Below are 15,446 nucleotides of genomic sequence, written 5' to 3'. Positions count from 1 at the left end.
TTACATAAAGAATATTTTGTAGTCTTCTTCCTCCACCTCATCTTATTACTTTCAATCAATTGGTCAGTAGGGACATTGGTGTTTGGACTTGTCCATCAATAATTATATCCAACTGTTGAAACTTCTTACAAAGTACTTTGAGCTGTTCATTATGTACATGTTGGGTGGAGAGGTGGGTCTTCTATCACACAAATTTCCTTCTCTCTTATGAATGGATGAATACTATTCAATGAAAATGTACTACTTGACTGCACCAATATATGGCCAATAATTAAATTGGAGTAGACCCCATCTTCATAGAAACTTTTCATATTAGATGTCCTATATATGACTTTGTCCCAGATATCATCCATTTATCTCTTATCACTACCACAATCTATCCACACAATTTTTCTTCTTATCTTTCTTCTCAAATTTCAACAAATTAACTGAATCCATGGCTTCAACTTCTTCTTCTGCGAGTAATTCACAATACTATCGTCAATGGAAGTACGTTGTGTTTCTTAGTTTTAGAGGTGAAGACACCAGAAAAACATTTACGGGTCATTTGTACGAAGGTTTGAAAAATAGGGGAATATTTACCTTTCAAGATGATAAAAGGCTAGAGCATGGCGAATCGATCTCAGAAGAACTTTTGAAAGCAATCGAAGAGTCTCAAGTTGCCCTCATTATTTTCTCAAAGAATTATGCTACATCGAGTTGGTGCTTGAATGAACTAGTGAAGATCATGGAATGCAAGGACAAAAATGGACAAACAGTCATACCAATCTTCTATGATGTGGATCCATCACATGTTCAGAAGCAAACAGAGAGCTTTGCCGATGCATTTGCCGAACATGAATTAAAGTGTAAGGGTGATTATGAGGGATTGCAGAAGGTGCAAGAATGGAGGACTGCCCTAACTGCAGCCGCAAATCTAAAAGGATATGATATCCGTAACGAGTGAGTTAAAAATATATTATTGCTTTTAATGAAAAAAGAAATGGAATAATTTCCATCCAAATTTGGATGCTTCTGTGAGTTAAACAGAATCAACACTAAATAAATTAGTCATATTGGCCGAATTAAAAATGTGGAAATCAAATCAACATATATTTGAGCTAAGAATAATACTGCATGCGCAACTAATTGATTGTCATTTAGACGTAAGAATGTTTTTATATTTTTTTCTGGAAAAATGGATGATGGTTGTTTAATATGTTTCTATCAGTATGAAGGCATAGTCCTATCAATTTAATTAGAGAGAATACATAAAAATCCTCCTAAACTATTCAAGTTTTGCAACTTTCATACTTAAAACTATAGAGTGTTTGAGGATGAAATATACTAATACTTGACTTTCTCACATGTTCCACAATCAATCTTCTTATTTATGTAGGATTGAATCAGAGACTATTCAGGAGATCGTCGACCACGTCTCCAAATCATTCAAGAGTGTTTATTCGTTATCTTCTTCGCAAGATTTTGTGGGAATAAATACTCATTTAGAGAAAGCAAAGTCCCTACTTGAGATAGAACGAAATGATGATGTTCGGATTATAGGGATATGGGGAATGGGCGGCGTCGGTAAAACGACAATAGCAAGAGCCATCTTTGATAACCTATCTTGGCAATTTAAAGCTGCTTGTCTTCTTGAGAATGTTAAAGAAATTGCAAAAAAGAATCAACTGTTTTCTTTACAAAATATCCTTCTCTCTAGACTGTTAGGAAAAAAAGATGATTACGTCGATAGTAACTATGAGGGGAAGCAAATGATTTCGAAAAGACTTGGTTCTATGAAGGTACTAATCGTGCTTGATGACATAGATCATAGTGATCATTTGGAGTATTTGGCAGGTGATGTTGGTTGGTTTGGTCATGGTAGCAGAGTTGTTGTAACAACTAGAGATAAACGTTTGATAGATATGGGTGATGCAATAACATATGAAGTGACTCCATTACCTGATCTTGAAGCTATGCAACTGTTCAAACAAAGATGCTTTCAAAGGAAAAGTTCCAGATGAGTTTAAGAACTTATCGTTGGAGGTAGTAAACTATGCTAAAGGCCTTCCTTTAGCCCTCAAGTTGTGGGGTTCTATGTTGTATAAGAGAGACAGAGATGAGTGGACAAGTATTATGCAGGAAATGAGAAATAACTCTGATTCAGATATCGATAAAAATCTCAGAATAAGTTATGATGGATTGAAGGGCGGAGAGCAAACGGTATTTCTAGATATAGCATGTTTTTTCCGAGGAGATGGAAAAAAGGAAGTCATGCAAATCCTTGAGAGTTGTCATCTTCGAGCTATAAACAAGTTGTCCATCCTAATTGAAAAATCTCTTCTGTTCATCTCTGAAGATGATACAATTGAAATGCATGACCTAATACAAGATATGGGTAAAAATATAGTGAAAATGCAAAAGGATGCTAGCAAATGTAGTAGATTATGGGACTCTGAAGATTTCGAAGACGTGATGGTCAAGAATACGGTAAGGCTATGCTATAATATTCATTTTCTAGTTTTAATTTATCAAAATTTGTTTATCTTATGTTAATAAGTCATGAATTAGTCTAATAGCCGCTTAATATGTTTCATCCAATTTCATTCTTTTGATTAACTTGAAATTTGTACTACATTTTGTACGTACTAAATCAGTAATTTTTTAAGCTAATATTACCGAGCTATTTATCCTGAGTAACCTTTTATTAATAAAAATCCTCAAATGGAAAAATACAAGTAAAAAGGACTAAAACTTACCTTATCAATCCTCGGCCCGGGATTGACTTGATCATTGATTATTTTTTATTAAAATGATGACAACTTTTGGTACGTTTCAATTATAACTTCGTTCTATCATAACAAGAAAAACTTTTTGACTTGAATTTAAAGAACTTCTCAAAAACTATATTATTAGAAAATAGAATTATAGAATTAACTGTACAAAGCATTTCTCTTAAGCCACATATTTCTTAAGAAAAACCTAACTAATATTCTACCTTAATTTTTTTTAATGGTTCTACCTCTTCAAGAACTTCAAGTGCAATAATAGATAATACTATAAAACATGATGAAATGTGGCATTACGAGGAGCGAGAAAGTAGTCATTCTATAGCATGCAGATTTTATAAGACATTTGAAGCTATACGTTGTGCACTAATGATCCTTTTATCAGAGGACAAAAGCAATGGAAGCAATCTGGCTACAAGGAATTCCACACCTATGCTTTAGGAAAAAAGCCATGAAAAGAATGAAAAGGCTTAGAATATTAAGCATCCATGGTAACAGTGACATTGAGTACCTGCCGAAGAGCTTGTGTTGGTTTCAGTGGCATTGGTATCCTTGGGAATCATTGCCAGAAATTTTTGAACCTAATAATAGCCTTGTTCATCTTGATTTTTGGTCAAGTTCGCTGCGTCATTTATGGACTGGAACAAAGGTACAATAGTTAAATTCAATTTTATTTTTCTTTTGGTCAAATACATAGATAGACAGTCAAAGTTGACAACAACTGGCAAATAGACATCTTAACCACTCTAGTGATTATAGATTAACCTTTTATTATTGACATAAGTGTGTCTTTTGACCGGGCCAATCTGACCGGGCAACACGCATGACATACAATTGCTTCGCATTGGGTGATTTATTAACCAGCTCTAACTGTTGAAAACATAGGGAGGTGATTTTTTTTTTTTTTGTTTGTGTTTAAAGTCATATTTGTGTGAGATGTAATATGATAGAACACAAAATGCACGAATTCAGAGGGTGTTCTAGAGAGAAATAGATACATAGATAAAGAGAGCAAACAAATGCTTCAGAACTGCCATTGGAATTTCAACAACCTGCCTTCACAATTACTTGGATTTTTTTTTTCTTGCTCATCTCTTCTTTCTTTTCGTTTTCTTACTTTGTGGGGAGAGATTGGTGAAAGAAGGGTGGTCTCTGATTTTGGGAGAAGAAGAAATAAGAGCAGTAGGGGTGTTTTTTTTTTTTAATATAAAATATAAAATAAAGTGTGTCACACCCCTTTTTTGGGCCCTGCGCGATAAACGCGCATGGATTTTTATTTGTTTAAGGGTTTTTCCATTTTAAGTGATTGTTTTGAATAGGGATTATTTATTTACAGAGTCGTTACTTGAAATTGAGTTTTGGTGTTCCAAGTCACCTTATTGAATCCCTAATCAAAAGGAAATGACTCTTTATTTTTGGTCTGCGAAAACAAAAGACCGGATAAGGAATTCGGTTGACCCGGGAGAAGGTATTAGGCATTCCCCGAGTCTCGTGATTCTAGCACGGTCGCTTTTATCAACTTATATTTGGTTATAATTAATTCTTGGATAAAATGTGTTTTAATTGTTTAGGACTAGGAGCGTGTATATATGCAAAATCTTTCATTTATTATATATTATTAGAGTGTCAAGGAGCAGGGTGACCCACATGGCCAACAAAATTATTATTAGAGTGTCAAGGAACGGGATGGCCCACATAACTTTTCTTTAATTATATCTATTTAACCAAGGAACGGGTCTGTCCACATGGCCAATAAAATTATTATTAAAGTGTCAAGGAACGGGATGGCCCACATGACTTTTCTTTAATTATATGCATTTAACCAAGGAACGGGTCTGTCCACATAGTCAACGCAATTATTATTAGACGCGCCCAAAGAGTCTACCGTTAGAAGCAATTATTTGTCTCTAAGATCTGAGACTTTTCTTATTATTAATATTTTCACTCTTGCGTCAACGGGCTTTGAAACATGTTCGCAACCCATCTCGCTCCCTTACAATTGGTTTTACCACTCTTTTTTATACCTGGCAACGGGGTTTGAAATAGTTCGCACCCATCTCGCTCAAAACTCACATTTACATAATTTATAGGGCCTTGAATTCAGCCCTATTTCTTAAGATCGATACCGTAGCTTTATTGTATGAGTAGAATGTATGCACAATAGCACTCGTAAAATATCACCGAACAACTTCAGAGAAAGAAATTTAAAATGACATGACATAAACAACATGAGAAGATGTGAATCAAAAATAACAAAAAAAACGTCATTCACGTACGTTATCCAATTTAACAAGAGGTGAACATTAATTATAGTCCTCCCTACTGCAAATAAAAGCTTTAAAATATCTGAACTATAAATCAAATATAGACCTACATTTAATCATTAATTAACATTATGGGCAGAACTTCTCAAATATTAAAAGGAGAACTTTAACACTAACACGAAACCCTTTTCCACTTAATTCTTATTAAACAACAAATTAGTACTTGGAGCAAATCAGATACTGACCAAGTCCTACTCATATCAAATTAGTACTTGGAGCAAATCAGATACTGACCAAGTCCTACTCATATCATATTGCTACAAACTTCATCAACTAATTTAGATAGCTGTTCCTCAATTTAAAATTATTTATTAGAAAAGAAATAAGTAACAATTAAATGAGTTTAAACAAATTCTAGATTAACGGAGAGACAAAAGAAACAACAACATTGCATTTATCGTCACCAAGTTATTTGCACGAATAATTACTAAACTATTAAAGAGGGCAAAGGTAAATTGACCTTAACAAACTGTTTTTCCAATATTAAAATGAGTGAAAATCCTCCAAGCTTGAGACTATTACAGCCAACTACGAACTGTATCCGGAACTTCGAACCAAGATCGAAAGAACAAACTCAACGACCTTTAGAACCCAAAGACCTTGACGACCTCGACTCTACCCGAAAATGGTGATTTCTCAACGGTTTATAATGGCTGTTTAGTAGTGGTTTACATGGTGGACGGAAAAATGGAGAAAAGGAGCTGTTAAAGTGACACTTACATGGCTGTTTTAGGCTGATTTTTGTTGAAGTTTAAAAGGGTAAACTTATGGGTCTTTTACGTGGCTAAAATGGGTCAGTTTATGGCATTTGATGGGCACATAAATGGAGTGAGTTGATGCTCTTGCTGTTGATTTTTTCTGTGTGGAGCTAGCTGTAAGAAAAATGAAGAAGAAAGGCTGCTCTATGATTTCTTTTTGCACCTATGCTTCTCGTGTTCTTCTTTTTTTTTTTTTTTTTTTTTTGCTATACGGCTGAATATGTGTGTAGTGTAGGATAAGTCCTTAGTCTAGGTTTATGTCATAGTGTTTATATATATTGTGTATAGGTACATGAAAAAGGCTTTGGGTAATGGGCCTCGAAAAGTGAGTGCAGATGAGTTTTCTCTTTTTTTTTTTTTTTTTCTTTTAAATGGAAAAAGACATTTTTTTTTTATTGTTTTGTTGTCATTTTAAGAAAAAATACATAAAAGAATGCATGTGATATGTGTGTGTAGATGCGAAATTAAAATTGAGTGGTGAAATGACAAATAATTAACAAGTGAGAATATAAAATATACTACTACTAAATTAAAATAGCAAGATTAAAATATGTGCTTATTCTATATTTATTTATTAAAACTTTTAACTTGGAAATTAAACTAAAAATAAATAACATATTTTCGGACATTTTCTTTCTTTTTGTACTAATAAAATTTAAAAAAAAAAAAACGAAACTAAACATATATCCTAAAATGTGACTCTATTTTTTGTGATTTTCGAATATTCAAATAAGACCTAGTAAATAAAATAAAACTAAATAAAATGTCCAGACCATATTTAAAGGAAAATTTAGATACTAGAAGATAAAACAACCCGGGGAGGGTCAAAAATCACGTGTCTACAAAGTGCAGGTACCCCACAAATGGTGCAAATACACCCTTTTCGACGGAATTTTATTAGAATTACTTAGCTTATTTTTTAATTAAAAAATATCACGTGGCTTTAAAAAAATAAGTCCATCCATTTTTTAATTGACTTATGTTTTTAAGGCCACGTGGCTAAATTTTTCTAGTGGGTTGTCTGGTTCGTTTAAACAAATATCTCCGTGGCTTTTAAAAAAAATAAGTCTAGCCATTTTTTAAACAAATCGGACCGGACACACCAGGAAAAAAGTTACCACGTGGCTTTAAAAAATATAAGTCTACTAAAAAATGGTTAGACTTATTTTTTTTAAAGCTAAGTGGCATTTTTTTAATTAAAAACCAAGCTAAATGTTTTTTTTTTTAAAAAAAATCCGTCAGTGAAAAGGGTATATTTGTGTCATTTGTGTAACGACGAGGGTATTTATGCACCGCTATTTTAACGAGGGGTATATCTGTGCAAAGTTGAGAGGTATATTTGCACCTTTTCCCTAAAGTAAATTATTGTAGTTCTTTCCTTCAATAACAAGCAGCATTTTTTCCCTTTAAAATTGCACGTGTGATTACTTCATTGGTTCATTTAACATGCCACAACGATTGAAATTCATTCCTGAAGACTGTCGGGCTTGAGTGTGCACGATTCACACTTATGACAGTGAGAAGTGCCTATATGATCGTTTGGAGAGTTAAAATATCTATGTGGCAGCAGTTAGTACCGGCTTTAAATGTCTATCTTTGTATTTTGTCATTTCTTTTCCTCTCTAACTATCATTGTCCTTTAGTATAGTGATATTGAGAAAATATTATCACTTTCGTCGCGTTTTATTTCAGATACTTTCCATTTTAGCTTGTTCTAGGAAAAAAAATTCCATTTGTTTCATTTTATGTCACATACTTTCTTTTTTAGTTGTCCCATCTTTCTATATTTAAAAATCTTTAATGAGATGATTTATAACCATCATATGTTTTTTATTTGTTTTAGACTATAAGTTTCAAAAGTCTTTCTTAAACTTGTTGACCGATCAAATACCATCACATAGATTGGGACGAAAAATGTATTAATTCCAAAGCTCAAATTAATGTGTTATAGATTATTTTAAATTGTGCTCAAATTAATGTGTTATAGATTATTTTAAATTGTTCTCAAATTATTATAAGATCTTTATGTCTTTTTTCAAATCTTCCTATCAACATCTTAACTCAGCAGCTCAGTTTTAAATACTCGTTAAAAAAAATTCCTGGTATGAACCTCATCCTAGCTAGGCTGTACATAGTGAAAGGAATACTTATTAAAACAAACTGAATTCATTTTGTACAACTATTTACTAGAATGAAAAAAAGTTATCAACTTCATAAACTCAATTTAATGTACCTTATATTAGCTTGGGCTGTTCTCATATTTATTACTACTATTAGATCTTTATGTCGTTTTATCTCCCAAATTTTTCTATTATAATTTTAACAAAGAAGCTAACTCATTCCAACATTTTCCTAGCAAGATTTGAATCTCATCCAAAGCTTGTATGTAGTGGAACATAAGGAATACTTGTTAAACATATGGAGTTCATTCTATACAACTATTTTCTAGAGTGATATTTAAGCTTTCCTACATTATTTTCGGATTTATCACTTTATTTTTTCCTTGCTATATTACACTTCTCTAATGAGAAAAATATTTTTTTGATTTTGCTACAATTTTCTTCAATTATTTCTAAATAAATTTAACATTGTTTTTTGTTTTAGGCAGAATACTAAAACTCCTCTAAATTTGGTATGTTTTATTTGATGCAGACCTGAACTTGTATTGTCTTCATTACTCTATTTGCTATCATTTATCCTCCTAGCGAGTCTCAGGTTGAGATCCACGCTGCCACGTGGTATTTTTTTGAAATAAAATATCTTTTTAAACATTTTAAGTCTAGGGCCAAATTTTGCAATAAAGCTGTTGGAACTCCATTACTTCTAAAAAAATTATTTTACTAAAAGTAATGAAGTTTCAATTAATTTTATCTTCAAGCGTTAGCCGAAAAAGGAAAAAATATAATGTTAAAATAAATATTCATGACATTCGGTGGCGGAGCCATGATATTTAAGTAGGGGTTTAAAAATATAAAGAAGTAAACACACAAAGAAGCTAGGGGAGTTCAACAGTTACTATATATACATAGAAAATAATTTTAATTTTATATATATAGTGCAATTTTTCGCCGAAAGGATGAATCCCATCGGCCCAACCTAGCTCCGCCCCTGATGACATATAAAGAGGAAATAAAAAGAAACACACAATTGAAACTCTACTACCTTGGCTAACTCATTTTTTAATAGGGTAAGAACATCCATGTCCACTAAACACAAAATAATTATCCTTCCATGTCCCCCTTACTTTCATACCCCCAAAACTATTTACCCTTAACACACATTATAGCTTTTGTAGGTAATTATCTCCTTTTTCTTCTTTTCTTTTTATTTCTCTACTTCTTATCTTCTTTTCTTTCTTTTATTCTTTTATTTATTCTCTTTTTTTCTTTTTTCTCCTTTTTCATCTAGTTTTTTCATACTATATTTTATTTTCTTTTTCACCATAACCTAATTCCGTATTTAATTCTAACTTCTTCTCTCTTTTTTTCAATTTTTTCTATTTTTTATTTCTTGTTCCTTTTTTAATTTCATTTATTTCTTTTTATTTTCTTTTTTATCTCCATAATCTAATTTCATTCACCTTTTTGGTATTTTTATTTGTATTTCTTTTTTAATTTCAGGTGATTTTCTTTTTTTTTTCTCCTTTTCGAATTTCATTTTTTTCCAAATTATTTTTTCTTTTTTTAACAATCTAATTCTACAAACCTTTTGGCTCCTTTGTCCTTTTCAATAAAAACGATAGCTGATATATTATATTTTCTATTTTTTTAATATCTCAAAAAATATTTATTCTAGCATATAGTATATCAAATCAGCAGCAGTTGAAGTATACTATTACGGTAGATTATGATACCCACATGGTATGTAATATTGAGAGGGTATCGTACACGGCTTGTGGTTCATTCATTTAAGAAAAACACTCAGTCCTCTACGATACCAACCAGATATATATCATATACGGACAAAGTATCATAGAGGACTGATTCATCGTTTCAATAAAAACACAATTCAATCATCTATGATACCCACATGATATATATCATATATTGACATGGTATCATAGGAGATTGATTCATTCCATCAAAAAAATACTAATCAGTCCTTTATGATACCCACATGATGTATCATATACTAAGAGGGTATCATAAAGGATTGGTTCATTCCTTCAATAAAAACACAGTTCAATCATCTATGATATCCACATGGTATATATCACATCCTAACAAGGTATCATGAATGAATGATGCGCATGATATATATCATGATGGTATCATGAAGGACTGCTGTAGTCCTTGAATGATTATTTTTATTAGTCTAAAAATAATTAGCTAATATTTTTATCTTTAAATTTATTTTTTAGTCCTTCAAAAGAAAAAAAAAAAGACAAAAACATAAAAGGGAAAAAATTAAAATAAAAAAAGACAAACAATAAATGGAAAAGAATCTACATGCAATGATGCAAACACACAAACTCACATTTTGAAAGAAAACAAAGGGCGGACTGGTGATTCAAAATGAAAAAGAAATTGACTTCCTAGTTCCAACAATGAATAGCGATGTACCGAATAGATATTTTTGATAAGGCTCAAGCTTTAGCAAAAGGAACAGGGGGCACGTCGGGTAAAACTTTAGTACCGAATAGGTATTTTTGCTATTGAAATGTATGGGGGCACATCAGGGTAAATACTGTGTTTGATGGGTATTTGTGTAGCTTTTCCTTTTTTATTTGGATAAACATAATGAAACTCCGATCATTTTTTTATTACAGATTTAGCTTGAAAAAAGAAAATACACAATTAGAATAAATAGTCATTACATCTAAAGAAGAAATAATAAAAATATAAGCTTATTTCTAATTTCACATAAAATATTGCAGTGACTCTCGTAATCGCTGTGACATTACTCATTTTTCGTTTGAGGGAGTAAATTATTTTTCAATATAGTCAGACCTCTCTATAACATCATCCGCATATAATGGCACCTCTTTATAACAGTTAAGTTTTTTCGCAATCGATTTTTTATGTTATATTTTACTTCTATTTAACAACATTTTACCTATAACAACAACAATCAACTTTATTACTGCACGCTCTTTGTAATTACCTTTTTCCCATATAATAACTATCTTCTTTTTTTTGGTAATATAAAAAAGAGTGCCTCTTTCTATATTTACTAAGTTTGACAATTCAAACAACCTACCTTGCAAGTTTAAGACTACAAAATTTAAAGGATTACATACATCTTTAATTTAAGATAACGAAATTCAAAAATTTCTCTTTATTTCTTAAACTCTGTGCACACTTAAATTGAGACGGAGAAGTAAATTTAAACAAATAACCATTACAACTAAAGAATAAATTTTAAAAATGTAAAATTTGGGTTAAAATGTACATTGTATAGTAAAAAGCAAGAAGAAATATTAAAAATATAAACTAATTTCTAATTTCACACAAAATACTGTGGTGACTCTTATAGTCCAGATGAAGTTACTCATTTTTCGTTTGAGGGGAGTAAATTATTTTTTTAATATGCCCTCAAAGCTCAAATATACAGAATGAAAAGAATAAAAAGGAAATGGGAACGGTAATACCCAAATCAAAACCCTAATTTTATGATAGTATCACTCTTTTACCTGCCCTTTCTTCTTTTTCCTATAATTCATTCTTTCCCTCTTCTTCTTAATTGCAGCATTTTCCTTGTCTACGGACGCTACGTCTCAGCTGGTGTAAAAGTTTGATGCGAACACCAGATTTCAGGGAGATGCCAAATTTGGAGTATTTGAGGTTGTACGGATGTGAGAGTCTTGAAGAGGTTGACGATTCCCTGAGGTATTGCGGTAAACTCATTCGGTTAAATTTGAATAGGTGCTCAAGCCTTAAGAGGTTTCCATGTGTTAACGTGGAATCTCTTGAAATTCTGGATCTAATGAGTTGTCGTAGTTTAGAGAAATTTCCAGAGATCAAGGGAAGAAGTAAGCTGGGGTTAAAGATTTGGGTGACTTTCTCTGGGATAAGGGAACTACCATCATCTTTTTTTCAGCACCAAACTCAACTTACCAAGCTAGATTTGAGCTTTATGAAACACCTTGTATCTCTTCCAAGCAGCATTGGCGTGTTGAAGAGCTTGGTGGAGCTAGATGTGCATTGTTGCTCAAAACTTGAAAGCTTGCCAGAAGAGATAAGGGATTTAGAAAACTTGGAGAAGCTTGATGCCAGGTATACTCAAATTTCACGACCTCCGTCTTCCATTGCCCGGTTGAACAATCTTAAATTCTTGCGTTTTAACAAAGAAATATCAATAATAAGCCTCCAAGATGTAGTGTGCTTTGTGTTCCCTTCGGTGAATGACGGATTACGCTCATTGGAAGATTTGGATCTCAGTTTCTGCAATTTAATAGATGGAGGACTTCCAGAAGACATTGGATGCTTATCCTCTTTGAAAAAGTTGAATCTCAATGGAAATAATTTTGAGCATTTGCCTCAAAGCATAGCCCAACTTGGTGCTCCTCCAAGCTGCATTGGCATGTTGAAAAGCTTGGTGGAGCTAGATGTGTCGGAATGCTCAAGCCTTCAGATCTTGCCAGAAGAGATAGGAGATTTAGAAAACTTGGAGAAGCTTTATGCCGGAGGTACTCTAATTTCACGACCTCCATCTTCCATTGACCGGTTGAACAAGCTTAAATCCTTGAGTTTTGCAAAAAATAAATCAGAAGTAGGCCTCCAAGATGGAGTGTGCTTTGTGTTCCCTCGGGTGAATAACGGATTACGCTCATTGGAAGATTTAGATCTCAGTTACTGCAATTTAATAGATGGAGGACTTCCAGAAGACATTGGATGCTTATCCTCTTTGAAAAAGTTGAATCTCAATGGAAATAATTTTGAGCATTTGCCTCGAAGCATAGCCCAACTTGGTGCTCTTCGACTCTTGTCCTTATCACATTGCCTTAATCTTAAAGAGTTCCCTCAGGTGAATGACGGATTTCGCTCATTGGAAGATTTGGATCTCAGTTACTGCAATCTAATAGATGAAGGACTTCTGGAAGACATAGGATCCTTATCTTCTTTGAAAAAGTTAAATCTCAATGGAAATAATTTTGAGCATTTGCCTCGAAGCATAGCCCAACTTGCTGCTCTTCAATCCTTGGAATTATCAGATTGCAAGAGGCTTAAAGAGTTCCCTCAGGTGAATGACGGATTACGCTCATTGGAAGATTTGGATCTCAGTTACTGCAATCTAATAGATGGAGGACTTCTGGAAGACATAGGATCCTTATCCTCTTTGAAAAAGTTGAATCTCAATGGAAATAATTTTGAGCATTTGCCTCGAAGCATAGCCCAACTTGCTGCTCTTCAATCCTTGGAATTATCAGATTGCAAGAGGCTTAAAGAGTTGCCAGAATTTCCACAACAATTAGATAGAATAGATGCAGATTGGAGCAATGATTGGATCTGTAATTCGTTGTTTCAGAATATCTCATCATTGTCACTAAGAGTGTTTACCAGTACGATGCAGAGTATCCCAAGTTGGTTCGACCATCAGGGAACTGGTAAAAGTGTATCAGTCAATTTGCCTGAAAATTGGTATGTACCTAATAAATTCTTGGGATTTGCTGTATGTTACTCTGACAGCTTACTTGAAACCACAGCTCAATTGATTCCCTTATATGATGACGGGATGTCGTGGATGACCCAGAAACTCGCCTTATTCAACGATTCAATATATTATACAGAATCTATTCATTTTTTCTTGGTACCTTTTGCTGGCTTATGGGATGCATCTAAGATAAATGGGAAAACACCAAATGACTATGGGCTTATTAGGTTATCTTTCTCTGGAGAAATGGAGGAGTTTGGACTTCGTTTGTTGTATAAAGATGAACCTGAGCTTGAGGCCTTGTTACAAATGAGGAAAAATAATAATGAACCAACAGAACATTGCATTATGACAAGGAGGAGCAGATATGACGATTGTGAAGCGAGTTCATCCTCTTTTAAGAAACAAAGGTCACATTATAATATTAGTGGGAGCTCTGTCTTTGAGAATCTGCAATAACAAGTAGAGGTGCCAGTCTCTTTAGAAACTTTGCAGCTCTTTCCCACAAGCCCAGGATTTTAGCTTAAATATAGGTAATATACCTCATGATTTGTTTGTTATGTAATTCTCTCCTATTAGCTACAAAGTCTTCTTCCAAAACTAATAAATCTTTTCTTCTTAGGCCAGTGCATATGCTGAGGAGTTTATGCGGCAGTTGCTACAGTTTGATCAACAGTTGGTTAAGCTGGGGCAAGAGTCCGAAAGATGTTGAAGAAAAAACAGAATTTTCTTGTCGAGAGGTAATGATCATGCTCTAACTTTAGCAATACACTTTTGCAGGGGCCATGTAGTAGAGGCTTGAGGGATAAAGTGAGAGAGGGAAAGAAATCCATCTGGAATATGAGTGCAGATTTTTAAGTTGCTACTGTATAAAGTATGTAATGTTGGATTAGGTCACAAGAATCATCTTAAGTGATTCAATCAAGTTCAAGAGCAGCCCTTGCATGACAGAATATTGTCTTTTGTCACAAGATTGAGTAGTTCACAGGCATGTATTTGTATATGTTTTTTTTTCTTGTATTTATGCTATTTTTTTTATCTGACAAAATTGATGTATATGAAGGTCTTGAGATATGTTGAGATCGTGGATGTTGTCAACTGAAAAGGGACTGTCGAGGTGCATAACTACAACTAAGGAACACCCATTTGCACAACTCCCGGGATCGAATGCGTGGTCCCGGTGCTGGGGCTGAAGTGACAGCTGGTGGAGAATTATGTGACATCTTGCTACTTGCATCATATCTTGGTGCTCCATCTTAATTCATCCGTTGCAAGCCAGTATTCTATTTTTTTCGAGTACCTAGTTTCAGATTTTGACTTTGTTGTATTGTTTTCATGTGGAGAATGTATGATGTTAAGGTTGTAATTCTAGTATTAACTATATCTGCTCCTCTCATCATGTCTTTCTGCAGATGTATACACTATCAAATATAAAGATTTCACTGAGCTATCATTGGTAGATGAAGATGTCTTTGAGGTTCTTCTCCCTGAAAAAGTCAAAGGGTTGTTATTCGCAAAGGTAACCACTGATCTATGGCAATGAAACTTACTACTAGTTCACTATTTATGCTCTCTGATTGTTTTATTAGGGTGAATCTCTGTGTTAACTTTAAATAAAAATATCTCTCTTGTTATATGGTAGGGAGTTGGGTAAAAGATGAAACAATTGACGTGAGACAGTGAAGTACGAGGTGAAGTTGAGGTTTGTTCTCCCTCGCGAAGAGTTAAAAGGCTCATGATATTTCAAATTTCTTGAAAAAATTTATTATACCAAATGTTACTTAAGAAACCCTTTCCTCTCAAAACTGTTTGCACTAATTCATGGTTAGATGTGATGTGATCGTTTCAAATCAGGAATATGCAATCTTTTTTATCTTAAGGATCTTTTCTTTATCTTACTGTCTGCTGTTTCTTGTTGAAATCGATCTTGATATTGTAACATCTAGATATAATAGATGCAGATTGGAACAATGATTGGATCTGTAATTCGTTGTTTTGAGAAT

The 15,446-nt window shown here is 33.2% G+C and overlaps 1 pseudogene; it reads left to right on the top strand.

Moving 5' to 3' along the window:
• Positions 1-332: 332 nt before the first annotated feature.
• On the top strand, positions 333-13,991 carry LOC132046114 (TMV resistance protein N-like; annotated as a pseudogene).
• Positions 13,992-15,446: the final 1,455 nt, after the last annotated feature.

Source organism: Lycium ferocissimum, unplaced genomic scaffold, assembly GCF_029784015.1.
Source record: "Lycium ferocissimum isolate CSIRO_LF1 unplaced genomic scaffold, AGI_CSIRO_Lferr_CH_V1 ctg9495, whole genome shotgun sequence".
Taxonomy (NCBI): Eukaryota; Viridiplantae; Streptophyta; class Magnoliopsida; order Solanales; family Solanaceae; genus Lycium; species Lycium ferocissimum.
The sequence above is the reverse complement of the archived record's forward strand: the minus strand, read 5'-3'. Positions and strand labels throughout refer to the sequence as shown.